General features: G+C 44.4%; 1 protein-coding gene across 1 annotated transcript in view; it reads left to right on the plus strand.

Annotated features, from left to right (window-relative positions):
* Positions 1 to 19888: 19888 nt before the first annotated feature.
* Positions 19889 to 26985, plus strand: part of PPARG (peroxisome proliferator activated receptor gamma) — a 370714-nt gene continuing 363617 nt past the window's right edge. The window contains exon 1 of the mRNA XM_069643932.1: positions 19889 to 20116. The gene's annotated coding sequence lies outside the window, so the exon portion shown is untranslated. The remainder of the gene's footprint in view (positions 20117 to 26985) is intronic.

The raw sequence follows: 26985 nt of genomic DNA on the forward strand, positions 1-26985 counted from the left end.
TAACGCGCCAACATGCCTGTGGGCCTCAGGGCACACACAAAGACAAGACAAGGACAAACAGGCACATAAGGCAGAAAAGGAGAAAAGAGTCAACGAGTTATTCCAGATTAAAAAAGTGAGTTTTTATAGCGCGCTTGAACACAGTATAGCTCTGGATCTGCCGTATCCGGGCTGGTAGTGTATTCCAAAGAAGGGGACCCTGAGCATCGAGAGTGGTACCTCCAAATTTGGCTGTCCTGAATTTGGGGTGTTTAAGGACAATCGCAATGGATGAACGAAGATTCCTCTCATTAGGCTTGGTGCTAATACGAGCTGACAGGTATGTAGGGCTGCTTAGACTAAGGCATTTGTGGGTCGTAGAAAGCACCTTGTGTGTTATACGATGTTTGACCGGAAGCCAATGAAGTTTTTTCCTAAAATTGGAGATGTGTATTCGACGAGATTGGTTGAAGATATTACGCACAGCATTATTCTGAGACACTTGTAGGGATGTTGGAGGCTGTGGTACTAGCTAGGAGACTATTACAGTAGTCTAATCTAGAATTAATCAATGCCGTGGACAGGAGAGCACAGTTCTCTTCCGAGATGAATGGGCGAATGTATCCTATTCGCTTGTTTATGAGACCGCAGCTAGATTTAATGCTGGAAACGTGGGACTTCATGGAGAGTTCCTCATCCAGAACAACTCCTAAGGTCTTGACTTTCTTTTGGACGGTGATAATATTATCTGCAATAGGGAAACTGGCATAGTTGGAGTCAAGTTTAGTCTGAACATTTTTAGATGATCCAATGAGGAGTTCGGTCTTTTGTCATTCAGAGCAAGGGAGTTGCAGGCCATCCAGTCTTGTATGGCTTTGTATATTTTATTGATGGTTTCCACATCACTGCTATAAGAGCCACTCAGCTGCATGACTACCTGTGTATCGTCAGCGTAGTTTGTGTTTTGCACTCCTAATTTGCTTAGGAGGTCGAGAAGGGGACGGATGTATAGATTAAAAAGCAAAGGCGACAAACAGGAACCCTGAGGAAATCCGCGTGTCTGAGAAATGTAAATTTAAATGCCTCCCAGCGGATCCCAAGAGTAGTGTCCTGGTGTGAGTTGCACTCAAAGAAAGTCTGGATGTCCGAAGGAATCTCAGCCCTGAAAACAACATCAAGTAGTGCCTCGGATTTGAAGTGCCAGGCACTGCGTGGGGGCATCGTGGAAGGGAGCTCCACTCTTAGTGTCACGGTGCATGTTCGGATAGCGTAGGATTCAGTATGCGGGTATCCGTGACCCTACCAATTAGGTCGCCAGAGGCCAGGAACATGTCTATCCTGGAGGAGCTGTCATGGACAGAGAAGTAGAATGTGTATTCTCGTGACTGTGGATGAAGAACCCTCCAGGCATCTTGTAGTCCCAGGCAGTTCATACACGTCAACAGGCGTTTAGCCGCCCGCGAGTGGGTTCTAGGTGCCGCACCAGTTCTATCTAAAGTGTTGTCTAGTATGAGGTTCATATTCCACCCATACTATATGGATCCCTAAGAATCCCTCTACTATGGAGGATATTTTATCGTAAAAATCCGGGCTGTCGGTATTGGGGCCGTAGGTGTTCACTAGCAGGCACCCTCGGCCCATGAGTATACAATGGAGTATAACGTACCTCACCTCGTTGTCACTAAGACTCTTCTTAAGGGTGAATCTCAGAGATTTCTGAATTAGCGTCAAAACCCCCCTGGATTGGGAGGAGTATGTGGTATAGAACCTATCCGGACCCCAGGAGGGCGCAATGCACTTTGCCAGTTGGGCTAGCGCATGCGTTTCTTGGAGGAGAAGTATCTTCGCACCGTGTCTCAGCACGTACGCCGTAATCTTTCAGGCCTTTGTGAAGTTCCCCACCCCACGGACATTCCATAACATTATTTGGACAGCCATATCATTACCTCAATGAACATCCCAGTTTCTGTGGTTGCATATACGCTTGTAGTTAGAACTAGAAGTGCGCTTTTGTCTCTCCAGCGTGTGTGTTTTCATACCTCGTCTGCCTTTTTGGAATAACTCCCCTTCCCATCCCTCCACCCTCACCGCAAAACCCCAACTAGCAGTGTGAACATCTCCCATCCTTTCCTTTTTGTAGCTGAGCCATCCCCAACTCGGCCGAACCTTTACGGTAGCCCAACTGGGGCTAGCACATAACAGAAGCATGACTAAGAACATTGCAATCGCAGTGGGGTGCGCCATTGCCATGCAACCAGCACGCTTGGAACCCGAGGGGTTCCGTTACAAAACAAACAGTATTTGTGGTCATCTAAAACTTTCCCCTTTCTCCCTAAGTGGGGAGTAGGTGGGTACATTGAAGAATATAAACACAGTGCAGTTCGGTTACCAATAAAACAACAGATGTGAACAGGGTGAGCAGTCTAGTTCTACATTAGCACAGCAGCATGTACTACCTAGCAACAGATTGACATGTGCACTTAAGGGCAGTGTAACAGGATCAATTACTTGCATGAGCTTAGTTGTAGGCCCGGTGCATATGAACAGGTTTAATCTAAATTGACGTGGAGCATGTAAGGGGATATGTGCCTCTATAAATTTCACTGCTTCCGACGGCACCGTGAAAAAGTACAGTTTGTTGTTAAATGTGAACTTCGGGCGCACCGGGAATAGTATGGCATAGCGAATGTTCCGTTCTCTAAGAAATTTCTTAACTCCAAGGAATTGACGGTGCTCCTGTTGTACTCCAGTTGAAAAGTCCGGAAATATTGTAATAACTTGTGACTCCAGTCTGAGTTCTCCCTTCTCTCGTGCAAGTCGGAGTATCTGGTCACGGTCTTTAAAACTCAAGATTTTCGCAATAATTGGCCTTGGGAAGTCTCCCGGTTTGGGGCGCAGAGTCAGTGCTCAGTGGGCTCTTTCAACAGTGAAGAAAAGAGACATGTCGGGATCGCCCAGCAGCTCCTTAAGGAGATTTGCAGTTGCCATTTCAAGTCGGCATTTAAGCACATTCTCCGGAACCCCAACAATGTGTATATTGTTTCTCCGCGGATCTAGATTCAAGATCATCGCATTTGGCTTTGACTGATTTCCTGTCACGGACAAGAGCGGTCACTGTTTCCTGTAGTGCAGTTATGTTGTCTTCATTAGTGCCTATCCTAGTTTCAGCTTCCATGATTGTCGAACCCTGTTGATCCAGTTTGGACCTGAATGATGCAACATTTGCATTAATGTCGTCTAATTTTTCGTGAAAGGCCGTGAAATTCCTGGCCATTGACTCCATCATAACCATTAGTTCGGGAGCAGGAGCATCCACCGGGGCTGTCTCATCCTCCTGGCCACTCGATGTTTTGGCCACATCCACCCTCGGAGTTGCCTTGGTGAATTTGTCCATGGCTCCGGTCTTGTTAGAGTTCCTGGACCTGTTGGACATCATTTGTGCCGGTAGCTGAATCCTCAGCGCTCAGAATAGAGTATCTTATGGCTTTTGATCTGTTGAAGGTTGTATGGCGCAGGACAGCGGTGGGCCTGGGCAGGTCTAGCCAGTCAATGAAGTAGGGAATGGGTCCCCCACTTTAGGGGTCCTGGGTGCATAGTAGAGGGAGAGTGTGCGCCCCGCTACGAGTCCCCCAAGGGGGGCCCTACGTTATTGTCAATGGCTCTCGTGTCTTCCCCACCAGCAGGATCTGCAGCTATGTGCAGACGGTAGCAGCCCGTCTCCTCCAGCCAATGGTTTTCAGAGAGGTGTAGGGAGGCTCAAGAGGGTAAAATATGGGAGTGGTAAATATTCGAGGCCTCACCGAGGGTAGAGCCACAGTACAAGCGTTGATAGGGGCACCACAGTAGAACAGGTCTTTGTGCGCACAGTGCCAGGCACCGGGGGGGCGCCAGACACGAGGTCCGGATGCTAAGGGAATGTGAGGTTCAGCCCTGGAGGGGGAAATGGGATAGCAGCGTAGAGAACGGGGGACGGTGGAGGAACACAGAATGCAATCACCCCTCCAGCTCCTCAGCTGCAGCACAAAGCACTAATTCTTCAGCACCAGATGGGAGGGAGCCTCCAAGGTGGCCGCAGAGTCCCAGCACGGGACACAGGGAAGGTGTGTAGCCGCGCACACCCCAGAGGCGCTTCGGAGGAGTAGCGCGTAGCCGGCAGCCACAGCACGTCCCTCCTCCCCAGGACCAGGCGCCACGCCACGATGGTGGCAATGAGGCGGCAGGCTCTCGGCACGTAGGGGGTTCTTCACACGCGGGGCTCCAGGTTGCGGGAAACAAAGCGCTGCTCAGTGGGCACGCAGGCTATCGGCCCGGTCTAGGGCACAGGCCGGCGGTGATCTCCAGAGATGGGTGCAGTTTCGGCACCGGACGATGTCCTCACACGAGGCAGTCCCGGCCGCCACGGCTGCCAAGACGGATGACAGTCGCACTGTGCGCCACCCCGCGAGGGGCCAGGGCGAGGCTCCCAGCAGGGCGGATTTAGCAGGAATGGGCAGGCTCAGCAGGGCGGCGTGGTTTTGGAACATAATGTCCGCTTCAGAAGCACTAGGACACGGCGGCAGTAAGCGACACCAGGGGGAGGCAACCAGCAGGTCCGTCACGCTCTCTCACGACCCGCAGAGGGTCCAGATCCAGCCTCCCACAGAGGCGCAGCAAGGCGACTGTAGCGTGGCTGTGGGGCTCCGATTTCTTTCCAGATTTAACGTGTGGGCAGCCCCAGATGTCAGCAATGCAGGGAGATGGATGTAAGCTCACAATTATGCTGAAAACCGCTGATGTCCACGGATAATTAGCTGCTGGGCACGGAGCTGCAGATCTAAGCAGCCATTTTCTAGGCTGCTCAACAACGCCCCCCCCCCCGGGCATTTGATTGTGTTAACTGGGGTTTCATGAGACAAACTCTGAGCAAGGAGGGACAGAACCTTCTGAGGATGGTTCAGGCAAATTACCAGAATCCCCAATACAGGGTCAAGGTGAACGGGAGGCTGACAAGCCCATTTTCAATTACCCGGAAAACTAAACAAGGGTGTCCACTCTCTCCCTTACTCTTTGCTCTAGTAATGGAACCCTTTGTGTATCAGATAAGGGAGATTAGGGAGGTGCAAGGGGTCAGATGGTAGAACTTACATCACAAAATTGGCCTCTTCACAGACAATGTGGTTCTCATGGTCACTAAACTGGAGACATTGCTACCGGCAATACTGGGGGAGATACAGGCTTTCTCTGAGGTATCTGTTTCAATATGGAGTGGGGACATGCTGTAAAGGTATGCTACAGAGCTTACACCTTGGTACAGCACTGGGAGCTACAATATAAAGTACTGCATAGGTGCCAGAGAAGCTTCATAAAATGTACAACTCGCACTCGCCACTGTGTTGGTGGGACTGTGAGGAGGAGGAAGCAATGGATTATATCTGGTGGGGATGCAATGAGCTCACACATTTTTGACAGGAGGAGAAGTCGAGGGTGGGGGGATACTTGTATTTGACATATAGGTGGATGGGGCTATGGCGATCTTGAACATCCCGCCAAGGGGGGATCATCGTCTGGGAGGGCGAGCAGTAACACTGTGGGCCAACCTGTTAAAGAGCGCCAGTCACTGCAGAGTGAAACATTGGAGGCAGAAGGAGACACCATCCATTATACAACAGTACTAAGCAATCTGGGACACTGTTAGTGTGAAACAAATGACGCTGTTTGTACAGGGTATGATGCTTGGGAAAGTTTGGTCACCCTTTCTTATCTATGCACTTAAAGACTATGCTCGCTTATACATTCCAAATAGACTAAGGACACTTGGGATATTACCAGAGGAAGAGGATTGAGCCATGGGGGAATCCTGGGGGACTGTCATCCCTAGGCTAGTTGGGGAGCGTGGGGGGTTTACTTATTTATTTATTTATTTTGTCATTTATAAAGTGCACAAAGCCCAGAGGCATCTATGCGCTGGTTACTTAAGAGTTTGGTTACAGTCGGTATATATGGTTATCCAGGTTACAGACATTACATATGAGGGTTCAGATAAGTAGCAGATTCTTGGTTGCAACCTTATTATAGTTAGTTAAAATCATATGAGAACAGTATAGGTTCGGCATAAGGCTACCAGGGTCACAGTGGAGCATTTCAAGTAGGTCGGTTGCAAGTGCAGCACAATGTCACATTAAGTAGTTGCCAGTAGGTAAAATCCATGTACAGAACAAGGCTGTGAATGTCACATAAAGTAGTTACAGATAGGTAACTAGGGTTGATGCAGTTATTGTCAGAAACCTTGGTTGTTGGTAAGTTCATATGAGATGAACTTTGCAAACTGTTATATTATTGTACTTGAGTATGTTCATGCGCTAATAAAAATTTGGTAGAACCAAAAAAAGTTTCAATTCAAAATAATGATACATCGTTTCCATGGCTTTATATATTCAGTAAAACGTAAAAAATATTTAGGTTATTTGTCTAGGTTTTCTTACTAAGGTTGTGTAAACCGTTCTGCATTTCGCATATACTGGACTTTGCAATAAAGTTTGTACAAACTTAAAAAGCAAAAATATTTGTATATAGTTATTTATGCTTATGATATTGTTAGTGTGCGTGTACGCGTAAATATAATGTTATATTTTCAACACTGAAATGATTACATCAATGACTGTGTATAATGTAATTATCATCTAATAAGCATAACTTATGTGTAAATGTGTATATTGTCTTATCCAAAGTAATATTGCATATAGTAAATGTATGTATTATGAACATTTACTGTAACTAGTAATTACAGAATAGCAGTTGAATTATGTATGCATTAATATTATTGTAAATATTATATAATAACACATCACTATTATTAGTGCTGTAATCATTGATGTCATATTTGATATAATACATGATGTCACCAATGATGTCATTAGTGATGTCCTCAGGGGTGCAATGTCTGATGTAATCATTGTGATCATATTCAGCGCAAGAGGGGGCGAGTAGTCAAAGTGGCTTTGCCAGAATTGTCTTCCCCGGTTTTCAGTGGTTTTGTTGCATTACATTTTCACATTAATGTTTCTTCAATTAAGGTTTTTCACTATATATATATATATATATTTTTATATATATATATATATATATTGTCAATTCTACCTTAGGGTAGCCAAGTCGAGCTGCACTCTCCATAAAGCCATGCTTGCCCAATTTCCACCAAACAGCAAACAAAGGAGGGGGGGGGGAAGTAAAACTCCACACCAACCGCTTTCCGTTTTGTTAATTTTCTTCTTTTATTGATCCACACGGGAAAAAAATATTTAAAAATCATGGAAATCCATTTCAAAAAGTAGAAAGTATGACCCCAATGTGGGTCCTCCCAAGTGCAGCACTCGAGGCGTGACGCGTTTCGCGGCCAACTCGCCGCTTTTTCACAACAAACAACCTCTCCACCATACACCACTTTAAAACATGAGGCTAGGAGGAGTAGAGAGGGAAAGGAGGGGGTGGAATGGCAGGCAACATAGAAATCAAAGAAGGCCTCATTTAGTGATCTGCATTTCGTGCCTAAACCATGGCAGACATCTTTACCTAGTAAGTTTGCCTGACAGACATACATTCATGCGAATGAGCATTTTGATTCTAGAGGTAAATTTAAAGTGCGTTGTGCATTAGCAGCTGGGGGGGGGGTATGAAATATTCACCACCCAAGTTTTTTACTTTATTTCTTCCGATTTTGAAGTGACTAGTGCATAATTAAAAACGTCTATAACTACCTTGCTGGGGTATAAATAAGTATCTAAAACCCCAAAACATGGATCTCTGTAGCTCACCCTTAATCTGTTAGGTCTTTTAGTCACTATAATATTAGTGTCCAAGGTATAATCATTTATAGTATTAGATCTCTGCTTGGTCACTTGTTTATCTGTACTTGGTACAAAACCATGGCAGACATCTTTACCTAGTGAGTTTGCCTAACAGACATACAATCATACGAATATATATTGCCTCTCAAATAGATATTTGTGTGATCTGAACAATGAACATGTGGGGATTGGCATATGAGGGGAAGAAGGGGGAGTATGGTGGCTCCACTCATTACCGTAAACAGAGTGCTAAGGATTATGGGGGTCACAATGTTAGACTAATGGAATGAGCTTCCCGAGATATGAAACCCCAGGCCCACACTTCACATTTGTGCATATAAGTTGCACAGGTGCTGTGCTCAGTGAGCCCTCCTAGGACTTTTGCCTGTCTGAGAATGTGCAGCATTTGTCAGGGTAGGGACCAGAATACCTGGTTGTTTCTATCAGAAGTCTAATCCACTGTCTCCAAAAGGTCTCAGTTCCTTCTCCAATAGTGTACTCAGGCACAGCATTTATAAGTTGGTTTGTTAAAATGTATGTTTGCACCCCAATGGGGCAATGATCATTTTATTTTTTGTCATTCACCTGTGATGAATCTGGAAAATGTGTCCCTTCTCCCCATAGATGAGCCACCTCTTTGAGGCTAGGGAGGTGAGCCTAAACAGCAAGACCCTCACTAGGGGCCTGACTCCCCTCATGGGGACAACAACTCTCAGTCTGATAAGGAATTCCTGGTCAAACGTACAGTATCTGTATATGGGAACTGGAAAGATGTTATTATTTCTGTTTTGAAACCACCAAACAGTGACAGTTCTTCTATCCTTTTGGTTTCAGGTAATGCTGGATTTAACCTGAATGCCACAGTCAAAGAGCATCAACAGAACTCTACTGTGTGTAATCTCACTTTGGATTCACAGAAAAGAAGTGTTTTCTAAAACTCTTTGGCTTCAGGTTATGTTGGATCTCGCCTGAGTGTCTCAGTCAATGAAGAAAGACCCACCCTCTTTCATCATGATGACAATTATAAACGCAGGAAGAACTATGAAGGTGGGAGAATCTCCAATAAATGGGGGAGGCTGAATACTACACAAGGTGAACCTCTGTGGAAAAGATGTCCTGGAAAGGCCGAGCCATACTAGACCACGCAGCGGCCAGTGGCTAGAGAGTGAGCCACTGCTAGCCGAAAACTGAAAGGCTGGCATCCCATCTGGCTGAGAAGCCAGGGTTGCAAGGAGAGGCGGAGACGGGGAAGCATCAGTTTCCTCTGCTGGCATGACAATGAGAAAGCTGTGGTAGGTCTGGATCCTAGCAACCAAAGCTGAGATCAGATCACCAGGAAGAGCCTGAATCTTAAGCTCCATTCCTAAAGGACGTTAGCTGCTGAGAGAAGCAGCACCAGTGAAGCGAACGCTCCCACGGATAGAGTACCACTGAGAGGTACAGATACTGTGAAGCAAGACTGGGGGAGCCTACTAGTTTGTGCTAACCTGAGAAATGTGAGAGAGTAAGCACCCTGTGTGAATAAGATCAGGAAAAGTATGAATGCTTTGTAACAAGGCTGGGAGAGCCTACAAGGTTATGGGAGCCTGAGAAACCTGATTGGGAAAGCGCCCCTGTGAAACGGATTGAAAGAGATACAAATGCTTTGAGTCTAAGATGGAAAAGCCTATGACTGTACGGGAGCCTAAGTAACCTGAACAAGCAAGTGCCCTTATGAAGCTGATTTAAAGAAGTGCAAACACTTTGAACCAAGGCTGGTGAACCTACAAGGTTTCGGGAGTGCCCTGTGAATTAGAGCAAAGAAAATACGAACACTTTGAATTTAGGTTTGGAAAGCCAGCAAAGTTATGGGACACTGAAAAACCCAAAGGGGCAAGCACCCTATGTGAAACTGCTTGATTTTTTATGCAAAGACCTTGCATTGAGGATGGGAGAACCAGCGAGGATATGAGAACCTGAGAAGTCCTTCTGGGCAAACCTCCTAGGTAAAGTACAAGAACTGAGAGCAAACAGATCTGCCAGAGAGTCAAAGAACTTCAGGCAGTCCATGAGCCACTGACTTGGTATTAAGAGATATATATCCAGAGGAAGCATACGAATAATATTTAGTTTTTAACATTGACACCTGCAAAGAAGATGTGAACTGTTGTAAGACATTGAAGAACTATTTTTCCAAGTGTTGGACCAGGCTGAAGCCACAGACAGAACCTATTGCTCCAGCCTCCTTTGTTCTTTTAGGTTTTTTCTATAGTGCTAGGGCCAGTTAGTTGGTTAGGATTTAGATAGAGAACTTTTGCTTTTGGACTTTGACGTGCACTCTTAGTTTTAGTTTTGATAGGTAGGGAAATTCCCTCATAAAAATAGGGCAAGTTAGGAGGTTTCCTTTTTTTTAATAAAACAATTTTTGACCATTTCATTCAGTCGTCCAACTCCTTCTTCTGGTTCTCAAGATATGGTGTTAGAGGTGGGATATGGAAAACCTGACAGAGTTGGCTCATGTAGTAAAGTCAGGCCAGTCTACAGTAGAGTTAGGACCCCAACAACTTGATTGGCCACTATAACAGCAATTGAAATAGGTTAGGCCTCCCCTTCCACGGCTTAATTTCCAAAGTCCTTCTACCTGTTTGGAAGAATGAAGAGAGGAATAACTGTACAATATTTAGTCCCAGGGACCAGGGGATACCTGGGAAGGATAAGACTATTTTTAGTCGAGGCTTCCACATAGACATTCCTCCAGGTTTTCAGGTCAAAGTGACTCTGCCGGCAAGACCTTGGAGGAAAACCTGGTTATAAGTTTTTTTCCTTTTTCCCTTTGAAGGAGGGGGTTAACTCATCCTCCTAAATTACTCTCCCAAACCCATTGAAATTCAGAGAGGGCATTGTTGGCATACTTTATATATGAGGTCTTCCTACAAAATCCATTAAATCAGGAGACCGGAGAGAGAAGGATAAAAAATAATGGTTAACAGAAGCTTAGAATAAAATCCCAAACATGTTTTCTAACTCCTCCTGAATTGGAGAGTGAGTTGGTTCCTACCTAAACAGTTTTTTGGTAGCAGCTATAGAAAAAGACCAACTTAACCCTGAGAATAATTCATACTGCTAAGTGAGCCTTGACATTTCTAAGCCATTGGGAGAAGTAGATCCACAAGATGTTCCCTGAGATAAAGAACCCACTATCTGAAATTCCCATGGGGAAAACAGAGAGGATTTCTGAGACACATTAGCATCCCTTCCTTCCACCGTGGAACACAAATGTTATTTTTGTGGGGGATTCGGCCATCTCACAAAATGCTGTCCTCTAAATGTCCTGTCTCCTCTCAACTCACCACTGTTAAGTCCTGAAAATACAAGAATGCACAAATTAGAATATCCCTAGATTTCTTTTGCCGCCGTGTTATATACACAAACTGTGATAAAATCCCTGCCTTGGAAAAAGGAAGGCACATCTAAGTCTCTCCCTAAAAGTAGGAAGCCCCAAAGAAAAGACTAAAGTAAATATCTAGGAATATGCAGGATATAAGCAACCAGTGTGAATCAGAGCAAGAGAGCTACAAACGCTTTTTACCAAGGCTGGAAGAACCTACTAGATTAAGGGAGCATGAGAAACCCAAATGGGCAAGTGCCCCAGTGAATCTGATCGAAAGAGATATGGATACTTTGAGTCTAAGCTGGAAAATCCTATGAGGTTATGAGAGCCTGAGAAACCTGAACGAGCAAGCATCCTTGTGAAGCTGATCGAAAGAAGTACGAACACTTTAAATTTAGATTCAGAAAGCCGACAAGGATACAGGACCCCAAAGGGGCAAGCGCCCTTCGTGAAACTTCTTGATATCGATACGAAGACCGTGAATTGAGGATGGGAGAACCAGCAAGCTTATAGGAACCTGAGAAACCTGTGTGGGCACGCGCCCCATGTAAAGTACATGACCTGAGATCGGACAAGTCTGACAGTGAGCCAAAGGACTTTGGGAGTCCAAGAGCCACGGACTTGGTATCGAGAGGCTTGTATCCAGAGGAAACATACAAAAAATATTTAGTTTTTAACATTGACATCTGTTAAGAAGACCTGAACTGTTGCAAGATGTTGACAAACTATTTTTCCAAGTTTTGCGCCAGGCAGAACCCACAAACAGGTGCTATTGCACCAGCCTCCTTCTTTCTGTTAGGCTTTTGCTATAGTGGTAGGTTCAATTAGTTGGTAACGATTTGGATAGATAACTTTTGCTTTTGTACTTTGATGTGCACCCTTGGTTTTTGTTTCAATAGGAAGGGAACTTCCCTCATAGAAATAGGGTAAGTTAAGAGTGTTCCTTTTATTTTAATAAAACAAATTTGCCCATGTCATTCATTGATCTGAATAAATTCTTCTGGTTTGCCACCCACCTCCCTGGAGCTACTAGATCAATGTAACACTGTCTAAGTGAGTGGTTAAAGGATGTATTTTTGATGTAGGGCCTATGTCACATGAGACTGGGTTTTAGTAGTGTTCTGTGTTGGTCTGGTCCTCTTTAGCTCTTAATGGCTGACATGTATCATTACTGAGGTGAGTTATAATATATTTCCATTTTTGCACGTTACTGAATATATTCAATTAAATACTTACAACGTGACAAAATTCAGTGTGCATTGAAAAGGTAAATTATATAAAACGTTTAGAGGCAAGCAATCCATATGTAGAACATATCAGTTGTAATAAGAGTACATGCATCCTGGAAGTCTTATTTTGTGGTTGTGCTGTGACGTGTGTAGACACAGTAATTCTTAAATTGGAGCAAGCTTTACTAAATAGTGAATCAAGCATTTTCCTAAAAAGTGAGCATGACATATGTAACTATTATTTTTAGAGAAATCATTTCTAAATCTCACATCAAGGGCGAATGAGTTGACGCTGGCCCCAAGGCTCAATCGATTTTTGATTGGCAGTCTGCTTGGAGTTGGCCACTGCTCCATTTTGCTGTGTCAGAAAAAGCAGAGGGTTATCATGTATGGTTAACAGCTCGGTATCTCGGAGATACTGCTGTAGTAGTTCTTCTGCATCCTTCCTGTTAAGACAATTGTTCTATTGGCTATCTCTTGAGTTCAGATTTGGTTAAACTGTTCCAAATAAGTTTTGTTAGTTGTGCTGAACTTAGAAAGTTCCTGTAGAAGAAGACAGACTTAAACGTGTACTGCTGTGCTCACCGGTTATTGATAGAGACATCGGAGAGGCTAGTGATGCTACTTTCCTGGGAGTGTGGTACCTTTATATCACCCTATTAAAGAGGCAAAAAAGCAGACATACAAGATCTGAAGAACAGGTTTGAAGTTCTGCTCCAATTTTTCCCTTGAAAGCCTCTGCGTATTAACTTGGAATTTATTTCCCAGTCTGCTCTTTTGACAAGAACCAGCACTTAAAAATCTTCATCTTCTTTAATTTCTTGTGCATGATCTTACCTTTGACACATGAGCAAGGGAACTTATGTGCCTGATGATATTGTAGGCATTGCTGTCAGAATCTTTATCATGTTCAAATGTTGGTAGAAGGTTGACAAGCCATTTCATGACACCAATCAGACAAAAACAAATACTGACGACAAACACAAATGTACAAATCGGCAGTTCTGAAAGCAAAAAAAAGCGTATTGCACTACAAAAAACCAATCAGCAACAAACCCACAGAAAGAATAATTCAAAATCATCAAGAAAATTAAAAACCCAACCTCATGCAACAAATGTGCCATACCTCTTGAGGTACTGGGAAGGAGTTTTCCCAAATCTAGCTATCAAAGCTAGCTTCACATTTTCATACTCCAATCTTTCAGGTTCCCCGACTTCCATTACAGCATCAGTTGCAACCTGGGGGAGCCTAGACAAAAGCCACGCAATCAACTGATTCCCTATGAAACCCTGAATCCCATGGTTATATTCAAAAGCACCCAACCAATCCAAAATATAAAGTTTCACATCATAGATACCCATTGCCTCTTTAGGCATGCAAGGTCTCTTTGGACTGGAAGACCTAGAAGAATCTCGGATAGAAACATTTTCAAGAGACCATTTCTTCATTTCAAGAGCATGTTGCATTTCCATTTACCTTAGTTTGATGTCCTGATATTTGGTTTAAGCTTGGATGTGTAACCTTTTGAATTCTAACTCAAGTCTCATTTTCTCAAGAGACACCAATTCTGGATTCAGTGATGGGCCTTTTGGGGTCCCAGTGGCTAAAGGCTGAGGCAAAAGAGCCTGTTGAGGCAAAGAGGGGCTCTCTCCCTGATACTCCTCCTCCTCTGACTCCTCTGAGACATTAGAGTTAGACTCTGAATTATCATCCCCGATATAATTTTCCACATTTACTGGGTTAGTATGTGTGACAGGCCTACTACCCAGACTTTGATGATTCAACAATCTTGCAATTAGTTCATTTTTCTTTCCTTTAACAGGGAGACTCCTGGCTTTACACATTTCTTTCAGTTGCTCTACTGTTAGAATGACCAGGGCTTCCAGACTGAAGTTATCCATATTTGGCATATTACAATTGCTAGTCTAGTGGAGCTTAGCAACTCTACAATAGATCCTCACTGCCTGCCACCAGTGTTATGCAAGATTGTATGCAGTACCCTTTGGGTGCACTACAACAACCCTGACCTCCTGGCAATAGTAACCCAACCTTTGGTATAAATCTGTACTACACAGGTTGGTAGTGTGGTCGAGTAGGCTGGCTTATCTCAAGAGGTGTCAATGTGAGCTGTAGGGGAGTTACACACATTCACAGTGACAAGTATTCAAATAAACTCTTACACACAAAGTTTCTTGATAAAACAATTATTAATTTATTTACCAGTCTGTTAGAAAAAGCCTTCTTCAGAAGGGAGGAATATAAAGCAACACACACATACACTCCAAAAATACACACTCTTAGTTATCTAAATCAGCAAATACCCATTTGGGATGACACACAGGCACTACCTACACCCTAAGGTGACTTCAATAGCTATGGTGCTGTTGGCATTAATATATCACTGTTGCCTTGAGGATAGTCTTGGGAGTAGTGTTAAAGAGAAGAGAGTTCAGAATAAAACAAGTATTCACACAGTTATTCTTAAGTAGGTAAGTACTTTTAATACACCCCCAATGCAAAGTCAGTTAACCCTTTCCTGGAAGGAACGCAAAACACATACGCAGAAGAGAGAAGAGTCATTCAGGGAGCCAGGCCAGCCAATGTTAAGTTAGCAAAAATCAAGGAGAACTGAAGCACTTCTTGCTGGTACATAGAAAGTATTTCCCAATGTTTAAAAAGTCTTTGTAGAATAGAAGAAATCAAATTAGGTCTACATGCTAATTAGGCTTATGAAGTAAAGAAGCTGCAAGCAACTCTACAGATGCAACCAAGCAAGTCTCCAATGAGGACAAGTGGCTACAAAACAAGAGGTAAGTTCTCTTAGACTTTCCAGTACCTATAGGTTGAAGATCTCGCTGTTCCTGGGCCTCAGTCATGGGGACAAGGGGGAGGACTTCTGGGGACTCCTGCACTGCAATGGGACGGTCATCGCTCGCAACCGGCATACTTCAAACAAGTGGCACTTCAGTGTTTCAGCTCCTCGCGTCTACCACAAATAGCAACACTATGGTTCCTGGCTGTCGAGATGGGCTTTCCTTGCATCTTGAGTCCCGCACTCTGTTGAGGGGGCTCAGGCTTGGTCAGTCATGCTTCCTGGGAGTCCGGCGGATCTTCCTGGAGCTCTTGGCCAGCTTAAAAGCAACACACACAAACTGGTGTTCCTCTCCCTGACTATCCGGTTCCAGCAGCAACTGCAGTAGAGACTCAACCATCTTTGAGAGGATGCCAGGTGGCTTACTTTGGAGTTGATTGGTCCCACCAACTCAAAGGAAGAAGTCGTCCTTGCAGGGGCTTCTCTGTCGATACAAATTTGAAGTTTCAGCACAGCAGCAGGGCTTCAACGGGCAAACCAATGGTCAAGGAGTTGCAGCAGGCGTCTTCTTCAAGTTCTTCTTCGGATTTCTTTGTCCAGTGGTCGGCTCTGCCTTAAAAGCCAAAAAGCCTGGCCTTTTATTCAGCTTGCTCCCATTCATTCCATCCTAGCTCTCCGTCACCCAGCAGGGTGGCTGTCCTTGCTGGACAGCCAGCCAGCCAATCACCTAAGAGTGCATTCCTGTCTGCTAGGAAACTAAGCACTGGGAGTTTCAGGCATCTCCCTTGCTTCCTGCCCCCTCCAGACACCCTGGAGCCAGAGGCGGGCTTCACTTGTGAATCCCACCAAAGGCAAAATGAACAAAGGGACCAAACCTAGTTTGGCATGCAGAGTAAATCTCAAGAAGGACCTTTCCACAAAGAAATGGCAGAAAAAGAAGACCGGGCCATTTTGACAAAAGGGGCACCCATGGGTTCTTTACTGCAGCTACAAACGTAGCCCACAGTAAATGCACACCACAGTAGTTAAAAGTAAACCACTGCCACCTGCCATTCGGTGAGGAAAGGGTAACATAAAAATGTTACATGAGAAGCTAGACAAAGGGGACAGTAAGTAACCCCTCCAGCACCCTATTGTAAGATGGGGTGTGCTGGGTCTAGGAAGTTACAAATGTAAGTAAAGTACATTTCACTTTAATGCTGGGAAACGGGAGTTTATCCCAGAGAAGGTATTTAAACCTTTGGGAAATCTGAAAGACTTCACTCTGTCACTGCACAGAAGGTACTGTGTGACACAATGTAAAAGATTATAACTATGGAGTTTGTCAGACTCAACAACCAAACAGAAACACAGTGTACAAAATCACATTAAAACACATGAGAGAGTGGGAAAAAGGCTCTCAATCTCTCCAGGTTAAAAGAATCAAGTCCACAAAATCCAGCAAAGTTGCTGGGGGTCTCTATGGTAGAGGCAATTAGCACATTTCTGAGATTTCTCCCTAACATTGCCCAAGAAAAATTGTTAAACCAAAATAGGGAACGTGGTCCAAGTATGACTGGAAGCACAGTAGGACGCTCTGCCACAGACTTCCATTGTGAAAAAGACCACATTAGGGATCTGGGATTTTTTCACCAGGAACCATACCTCATTACAATTTGCATACTGTGCGAAAACATGTGCCTTATGCAAACCTGGACACAGAGTCAAATGGAAAACAATAATTGAGACGTATTGCATGATCATCAGGAAAATACTACAATTTGGCCAGCTGCTGGAACGTCTTCTGATGAGACAGTGTAGATAGCCAAGGAGGAAGACGATGATGATGAAGAAATGTCAGAAAATACCCTTAAGATCTGGATTAGGCATACAGTCCCATTCTTTCATCTGTATTCACCAGGTGGGGGACATAGAAGCCACCCGTGATTATTTTTGGTCATCACTAACTGAACCGGGCTCTCTGATGGCAGTGGCAGCATACTTTCACAGGTCTGTCTTAGAAATACTTGATTTCAAGAAGTCTGCAAAGTAACATGGAATCCATCCCTTGGTGTACTTTTACAATTGGAATTTCGCCAAATTCGCAGTTTAATTCCTGTGATGTTCGTTGTTCATCAGTGAAGAATTGCATGAATAAATTGAAGCTGTTTGTCCAAACATATCAGGTACGCAGACGTACATGTTTGTCACTAGTTGGAGTGCCTCATCTTCACAGAACACTAGTAATAATCGAAAAAATCACTGATGGACTCTGCTGTGCACATCATTCTTTTGTCAATGACATGTTGACTGGTGGGCTGGTCCCACACCATATGTGCATCACTACACATTGGGCTTCTTTTAAGGAACTGCATACCAGCCACTCAACCACCACTACCCTCAACTGCCCTACTGCAAATACTTCACCAGCAAGCAACTATTTCAATATTTTCTATGAAGAAGGCGCACAAAGTACTGGCAGTATTCAATGCCAAGCTTTTGGAATGGCTTTGACAAAAATGATTGTCTATTTTGTTGTCAGTAACAATGATAGCAATATTGTGGATGGCAATTACTACTGTCTGCTCTGTTTTGCTCACTGATTGAACTTCATTTTACAGGAGTTCCTGAAAAAGATACAGAGGATACCAATATGATGGACATTACCATACACCACATGGATAGTTCATCCTTTCTCTTAAACCTCTAAAGATGCTGAGAGGATTGTGAACCATGAAAGGCCTTCCCCAGCTTGGCCTCAAACAGGAAGTTGCATTCCGATGGAAGTTATACATCTATATGTTTCAATGTTGTGTAATGACTTATATATTGTTTTCCAGTTTGTATTTTTTTTTAGTTCCCTCAGTTCTTCTGTGAACCCCCTTTCTTTGTGGTACGCTTCAAGAGTTTTGCAGGTGTAATTGGTCTAGGGTGTCTGTGATCCAGGTGTCAAATTTCTCTTCTGCTGAGTCCAGATTCATTCTATTTAGCTGGGAGGTGTTTGCTTTGGTTGACTCCAGTAGCCCTTTTAGCATTTCCAGGTCAAGACTCTTCCAGTTTCTTTTGTTTGTTGCAGGGAGTTTTACGTTTGTGGGCATCATGCGGTTTGGGATTTTGACGGTGAATGGGATCCTATGAAGTTAATCAAAAATGTCATTGCATTTATCTATGGAAGCCATATGATTAAGCCTGGAGCTCTTCCAAATTAAAAGGTTGCATTACTTCTTGACACAAATCTAACCTAGAACCAGGACTTTAAGTGGGCCGGGGCCTGCCGGGGCTGGGCCCTGGCAGGCTCCGAAATCTCGTTTTGAGGAGGGGCCCTGCCGGGCCCACTTATCTGCCCTGGCAGCCCCGGCCACTACATGAAAAGGCTTTTTTTTTCTAAAGCCTGAATCTCTCGCTCGTGTGCGAAAGCTTCAGGCTTCAGAAAAAAATGCCACAATGGTGGCGCCGCACCTGCGAGGAATCCTTTCAAGCAAGAGATGCCCGTGGGACGGTGCCACCATTATGGAGAAAACGTGAGGCTGCTGGAAGCAGAGGCCTTGTTTTATAAATCCTGAAGCTCCCGCGCATTCGGGGGCATTTTAGTCTTCAGGAAACGGCCTCTGTGTGCAGCGGCCTCACCGTTTCAGCCTTAATGGTGACGCTGCCCCTCCCCAGCTGGCGAGGGCCAGCGCCACCATTAAGGCTGAATAGGCGAGGCGCTGTCCCCTGCCAGGCAAGCCTTTAGAAAATAAAGGCAGAGATTAGCACCCTCTCCCCGGTGTTAGAGGGTGCTGATCTCTACAAAAGGCTGCCTGGCAGGGGTGCCAGTAGCCTATTGAGCCAGGGCTCATCGAGGGGACCTAGCCTAACGGGCCAGCAGGCGAACCCCACTGTTAAGCCACGCCCCCTTGATGAGCCCCGGCTCCTTTTGTAGTGCCACTTAAGGCACTGCCTAGAAGACAACCAAATACAACTACCGCTTGATGGAAGTTTGTTCTTTTGGGATTTCTTTTTAATACACCAATTGCTGATGAAGCTAAGAATGCTTGCTTTTAGTTATATAGTTAGTCTGTTAGGCTTGGAACTGTATTTTAACAAAGTGTGTAAGTTCCTTCTTTGCTCCAGACACATTTATTGTATTTTCATGTTTCTTTCCATTTCTTTATTTTGTGGAGCTAGCTGGGACGATTTCTTCTTTTTTACTTTCCAATGAATGCTTCTTCCTGCCCTTATCTTTCTGTTTTGCTCTATTTAAAAGGACTGGCCCACAGTGCAGAATTTCCAGTTCCTAGCCCCTGCCCCTCCATCTTACTATATCACTTACACTTGGAATTTGTAATTACTGTTTATGGTGCAACAGTGCCACGGGCACTTTGCTGTCCCTTACAGCATTTCACGCGCTCTTAAACCCCAACAATGGGTAGAGGTATGTTAAATCCAAGGCATGACTGCGCACATCCGACAGAGGTGATAACTGCCCAGCAGGTGGCGACGCATTAGTTAGTGTGAGCGGCGTGCATTGTTGCTCTGGGGGACCAGAAACAAATGAACAAGAAATCAGTCAGACACTAAGTTCCCTGGGCAGTCCTGGGTGAGGGAAGGCGAGGTGGGAGGCCACCGGGGGCGGGACGAGAGGGAACGAGGAAGCGTGTGGGAGATAGCAAGAGGGAAGAGGCACAGCGATAAATCTGTGCGTGATCTGACAGCACTCTCGCTAAGGGGAGGAGACGAGGCAGCAAGGAGCTCGGGCGGCAGGCACGGCTACGCCTCACCCGCCCCCTGCCTAGAGAGGACCCAGAGAGCCGGGCTTTGCCCTCAGTGATTTCATGCCAGACTGCGGAGTGATGCGCCTGTGGGTGGCTGAGTGGCACGCGCAGTAGAAGAGCCTTTCAGCAAGAAGCCGAAGAGTTCCTAGCTGGACTTGACACACTGCAGGTCAGTGACCGGAGGGCTGTACAGTTTGCCAAACTTTCCAGCGTACATGTGTATGGATGCTAAGAAGTGGGAGCTTTTTCAAAGCTCAAACAAGCCAGCTAATACCATTATACCAACGCCGCAGTTGCTTGTCCTTTAATCTGGGAAAAGATTGTCATTTATTTTTAAATTCAGGTCATAATGTTGAAAGTGTAACAGCCTATAGGCCGAGTTGCTGCATTTCGCATGTGACTATATAGCGGGCAGACTTGCACGACACTCTGACCTTTGAGCCTTGATAGCGAAGTCATTTCTGCTGGGATTATGCCGAACTCGCTGTTTGCGCGAGTATTTTGTAATCGCCGTCATTCAGAAGAGATTTACTTAGTTACTTATTCGGTCTAGAGCTCTTACTGTAGTATACGGCGTGTAACGAAGACATTTTCATCCACTGTGAAGACTTCACTTTAAAGGTTACGCAGTGTGAACATGTGTCCTGTCTAACACGTGCAGTCTGCTTGAATGCCAGTTGTGATTTTGTATTAATTGGAAAGGAAATGGGTGCCCATTTACTAGCCTGATATATTATACCGTAGTTGCTTCTGGTGGCATAGCTTTCCAGTTGGTCGTACTGTGATGTTGCTCCCCTGTGTGCTGTATCGTGATTGATTCTGGGCGCCTGGGTTTCTTAGAAGGCAGCAGGTGTGTGGATAGGCGCACTGCTTGGATCCTTTTCAGAGGACTGACCATGAAGGCAGGAACTGGCCATGAAGGCAGACAGCCGGCACCACATGATCACTCCTGGTGTCGAACCTAACCGTGGCTACAGACGAAGTGCTGATGCCACGCGCGCCATCCGTGTTTTAACCCCTTAACTGCTGGGCTATTATGGATGTCTATGCAAATAAGGAAGCTGTGTGCCAGGCGTTCTCACTTCGACGGCCTCCCAAGCCAGCATCTGCTGACAGGACAGCAGCATCACCTATTCTGAAGATGCCTGGGTGGCAGAGCCAGCCCTGGGCACAGTGATGTGGTGGTAGGGTGGTCAGCCGTTTCCCAGGCGCTCTCGTCAGTAGTCCTATGGAGAGCGTGCTTCGCCTGCTGTGTGCACGGCCACCCCTGTGACATCAATGGTCTATGGTGGCCGAGATTCTCCTAGACCTCCTCTCTTACTTTTGGTCTCAGGTGTGGCCCCACACTACATTCTATCCCGCACCATCGAGGGGCATTACATACAGGTTGCTGACCAGATATTCAATGAGCAGAACTTTTATGCAGTTGCCTCGTTCAGAATCAAAGAGTTTCTTGGCTTAAAAAAACGTTTAAGAACATGAGATTTTGTGGTTTTTGTAGGTCTTTGTATTGGTGGCTGGAGTTGTACCATTCAGCTGGGTGCATTAGAAAATAATGATCCGTTAGTTAACATAGCACAACGGCTCATGGTGCGAAGGGAGCTGGAAACAGTCAAATGGAGCAACACAAGACCGACCTTAAATAAGGGGCGGTATTTCAGAAATGTTACATTGGTGCACATGTAATTTGCACTACAGCAAACATGTGCCCTAGTGCAAAAACATATTCTTCCTATGCATTTTCCCACCAGGGCAAATGGCTACTAATAGCACAAACAGCGATCTGCTGCTAAAATACATTGAAAAAATCGCTTTTTGCACTAGGACAATTTTTGCCAGTGCAAAGTTTCTCTAATACCGCCATTCATGTATTACAGTTCTTAAAGCAGTTGTCTTATGCCACTGTTATATGCCCTGATAGGGGGCTATGATCACAGATGTTCTTACAATTCTAGCACCTCCCAACCCAATCATTAATTTAGAAAATGTCTAGCTACATTGATTGCTGTACTCAGTGGCTATTTGGTGAAGGGGAGTGGGGCATTTGCTGTAGGCACTGTTATGAAAGTGTATTAGTTAACCCTACACGTTTGTAAATGTTGATGCACGTATACCCTAATATTGCCGGGACAAATAAGCCTAATTCTTTGATTGTTTGTTGATGACATCCATATCTCAGTGAAGTGCTCACATATAACTCCCCTAAGACTGAAGCCGATATTTTAAACTTTAGAGAGACAGGCAAGCTAATGATATGCAACAGGGACTCAAAGCCTTTACCTTTTGCATCATCAGTTGAAGTGTGGTTCAAATTCTTGGCCACCAAGTGTCTTTGCTATCTAGCTATGCTATCTGTATATGGTAGCCTATGCAACATGGGTAAGGAGACACAGTCCAGAGTCCACTTACCCTAAAACGAATCTCTTGATACCGGTATTACAAAGTCTCCTACCATCTTGTTCACCCTACCTTCATGGAATACTGAGAAGCATGTACTGTTTGTAATGTGCTGTTATGTCAGATATCTTTTTTACTGCACCAGCTCATCACAGTAGTGTTCTCAAAGTGTGATGGGCTTGTCTGAAAGTTCGTACATTTGGCCCTTTCCTCCCACAGGGTACCCAGACACCCAGACCGTAGTCTGTGGCACATCCTGATCAAGAAATAATGAAACACAGACCGTAACTGCATAAATTGGGAGGGTACATTCGAATCTATGTGTCACAGATGTATCTGATGACATTGTAAACGGTGCTGTGCAGTCTCTTCATGCCAGCTTTGTGCACTGCTTCATTCCTGCCACTGTGTATTCTGGGCACCAACATCTGTATAGCCAAGTCAATTTCGTGAAATCAGTAAAATTGAATTCATGTGTTAAGCTAAGCTCCCCTGCTCTGTGTAGCCGTAACAACCAATTTCCCGTGTTTTATTCAGGACCAGAGACTTCCAGTGATCAAGCCAATTGCGAAGCATGAGAAGTGGGTTTTTATAGTTCTATGTGATTTCTACGAAATATTTTGAATCGAAGGAGAAATCATTGATTTTTTGGGGAAGATTTTGTCGCAAATATATGGGGGGACCCCCAGCAGCCCCCCCTTAATCATCTATGTTAATTATTCACGTAAACACACCCCCAAATATATTTGCGTCAAAATCCGTTATAAAGAAATCAAGGATTTATACCTCGATAAAATCTACTGCGTCAAAAACTCCCTATCCTGATTTGTATATGTACGTCTTTGTGGCTGGACTGTGCACGCTACGAGCAGTATCATGCACCCCCGGTCAGACGCGATGGGGAAATCGTAGACTGATATCAGAGGGGATTATGCATGCTTATTTCCCAATATGGCGGATGTTCACTGTGTGGATGCCTGTAAGATAGGAAAACAGTGTGCAAACGGGAGCATTGACTATTGCAATGCAATTTATTAGCACAACCAGCTTACCACATCCAGCGCCTTCAAGTGTTACAAAAGGCAGCAGTGCGTCTGGTGAATCATATTCCATTTGGAATGGGGGTAACTAGGGCTCGGCAATCCCTTCACTGGTTGCCTGTCGAGGCAAGGGTCAAATTTAAAACATTGTGCTTGATTCATAGTGCACAAAATGGTAGTGGAAATTTAGCCATTCAGGAGAAACTTCACAGTTTTACCCCGGGCCGGGCTCTGAGATCCACTAGCGCAGCGTTTTTATGCGTGCCCAGATATAGGAAGGAGCGGCTGGGTGGTAGAACCTTCTCTGTGGCTGGACCTAGGCTTTGGAACTCGCTGCCTTGCAGTTAAGAACCACTACAAATTCTGCATCTTTTAGACAAAGGCTTAAAACTTTCCTTTTCATGTGAGTGTGTTTCTCTCAGTCTCCTCCCTAGTATCTCCTTGGAAGCACCATGATGCCTTTGGTGAAAGTGCGCTATAGAAATACCAGATTGATTGATTGATTGACAGTGGCGATTCCACTTTGTGAAAATTGGGAGCTTGGAACAGACCATCCAGCTGCGAGCTAGGCCTTCAAATGAAGTTTAGATGGTGAATTGTCATGCCAGCAGTTAAGCACAAAAATGCAGCTTTCTAAATGGTCCCTGTACACTGTGCGGGGTACTAATATCAATATTACCCTCACAGGGTGGGCATTACCGGGGTAGGTAATGCCCCAGGCTATCAAGAAATCTAACTAGCCTGGACCTTACCTGGCCCAGTAATGCCCTCCCTGCTCGGGTAATAGTGCTTAAGTGTTTTTGGGACTACTAAGGACAGTTGGTTCAGAAAAATATATATATATGATGGACTGTTTACTTGATAATCATTTATTCTGGAACCTGGATATATATATGATTTTGACCGATGCAACCAAGGAGGCAGCAGTGATGTGAAAATGTGCTACCGATGGCAGCGGGGCGGCCAGATAGATTGTGATTGGCCATCACTACGGCAAACTCAGAGATGAGACTATGGAGTTGCTGCTCAGAATCTTCCCAGTTCAGTGGCACAGCAGAGTGGAGAAAGGACTTTGATCTAAAATAACAAAGCACAAGGACATCACATTGGACTGAAATACACTGGAATACTTTGGACATGTCTAACTGATAGAATGCCTGTTTTCTTCCTTTTGGGATAGGCCAAATGATTTATTTATCCTCATTATTTATTTTGTTTTTGAGCAGTAATGTGTGTTTGTGAAAGAATAGTGGTGTGGGATGTGTATAACATAGAGAGTGTGAGCTATTTCTGCCATGTTCTGGCTATACCAGCTCTTCTGCCCTTTTTCCATGAAATAGTGCCATTCAGCTTTGTAGTAGGCATCTTACTTTCAGATGGTCACATGCCAGTAGCCATTGTTGAGTGATATTTGGCGACTAAGAAATGGTGTGCAGTGTGTACATATAGAAGTTGAGGTGGCGAGCGACTTTTTAATGGCTGGCTAGTAGTTTGCAAGTTGAATCTTTGCAGCCTGTGTCATTCATGTTGGTGCCTGGTCCCCATAGCACAGTGGAAGACCTGACTGTGTGGGCTGTGCTGCAGAATGCCAAAACGCAAAATAATTCAGATAAACTGTGACTACGTGTATGCCCATATATTACTGTGCGTGCTGTTGCCAGTGAGCAAATGTGCACGTTTCTTCCACGGATTAAACACGCCCCAGAAAAGTCAATGGCACTTATCACAGATAGACGGGGCAAACAGCATTGACAAAATGTGCACTTATCATACACTGGTTGTGACAACTGTCTGCATGCACTTATCATAGACTAAACAAGTCCTATCAGAGGGAATGGGTGCCAACATGCAAATGATGTGCATTTGGACAGATAACCTAGGTATTATGACATTTCTGTATACAATATCAGAAAATGAATGCACACTTGTGAATTGAGAATGCATCCCGAAAATACATAGTCACTTGCCTGTGAGATACATGCAATTATCATGCAGATAACATAAATCTCTGGTTGGTGCACAATTTATCTCAGAATATGTGTTTACTTGTAATATCATTAAAGGAAAATAATATGATTTGTCTATAGTGGAAGGGGCCTTGCAGGAAGAACATGCTGTATACAGTGAATCACAGGTACTGTGATATGAACGTGGGCTGATCGCATTTTGCACTGGTATTCATGAGAGATTCAAGGAAAACTATTATGAGGGCTCGATCCTGAGTGCAGCCCCTTTCGTAGGTATGTGTCATTTTCAAATGTCCATGAAATGCGCCATTTGATGCTTCGTGGGCTATGGCAGATGCTATTTATTGGATCTGCGCCATGTGTGGTCGATGCACAGTACTTCCTTCTGGCTGCTGAATGTTTTAATTGGAGGGGTATAAATATCTGCTTCGAATACACTGCAGCACCCAGGATAGTGATTGGGACTGGATCTACTCACTGTGGCTGAAGGGGATTCTCCACTGAGGACATTTTTAAAATAATGGGTTAAAATGGTGCCTTTTCTAGCACGCTTTCTGTGAATAATTAGGTAAAAGGCAACCCAATTTGCAATCGTTTTTGTATGGTAGTGAATGAAATAATCCAATAGATGCAAGTCACCTACAGTACACAGGAGCATTTTCGAACATATTTTCATGTTGTTTTACCTACAATATAGGCCAGGATAAAAAATGTTCATGCATGCTGGCTTTGCCCATAAATGACCATTCAAAGTGCACCAATATATATATATATCATTAATCCCATATAAGAACTTTCTCCCGTTGGCTTTGCCAGTTAAGAATGCCATGCCACAGTAAGAAAACATGTCATGTCCAGACTGGCTGCTAGTCTAGTTATGTAATAAAACGTACAATGTTTGCTTTACACTTTATGCCCAGTAACAAAATGCCATGTCACAGTAAGAAAGTATATCCACACTGGCTGCACCAATGAAGACAAGTCTAGTAATGTAATAACTCTCATTGTGCTGTATGTTTCATTCAGATCAGTAGAGAATGCCAACCTACAACAGGAAAACATAACTAGACTGGCTATACTAAAGTAAGCCATCTAGCTACGTAAAAGAAATACATTGTTTGCTTACCATGTATGCCCAGTACAAATGCCATGCCAAACCAAGGAAGTACATTCAGACTGGCTGCGCCAATGAAAGCCAGTCTATCAATGTAGCAACACTCATCAATTTGTCTTTACCCTTCATACCAGTACAAACATGTCATGCTGCAACATGAACACATAGGTAGACTGGCTGCACCAAAATAGGTCAGTCTAGCTGTGGATGCCCAGTTAACAATACTATACCACAATAAATAAGCATAGCTAGACTGGCGGCCCCACTATATGCCAATCTAGCTACATAATAGCACTCATCATGTTTGCTTTACCCTTGATTACCAGTCAAAAATGCCATGCCACTTTAGGAAAGTATAGCTAGGCTGGCTACACCAAAGTATGCCAGCCTAGCTAAGTAATTACCCGCATCATGTTTGACTTCGTCTTGATTCCCAGTATACATTTCCTGCAATTACTAGCCCATTAGTAGAAGTGTTGTTGCTGGGGCTCCCTACCTCAGCTGCGCTACTTTCTCGGAA

Source organism: Ambystoma mexicanum, chromosome 2p (assembly GCF_040938575.1).
Source record: "Ambystoma mexicanum isolate Mex_15411 chromosome 2p, UKY_AmexF1_1, whole genome shotgun sequence".
Classification (NCBI taxonomy): Eukaryota; Metazoa; Chordata; class Amphibia; order Caudata; family Ambystomatidae; genus Ambystoma; species Ambystoma mexicanum.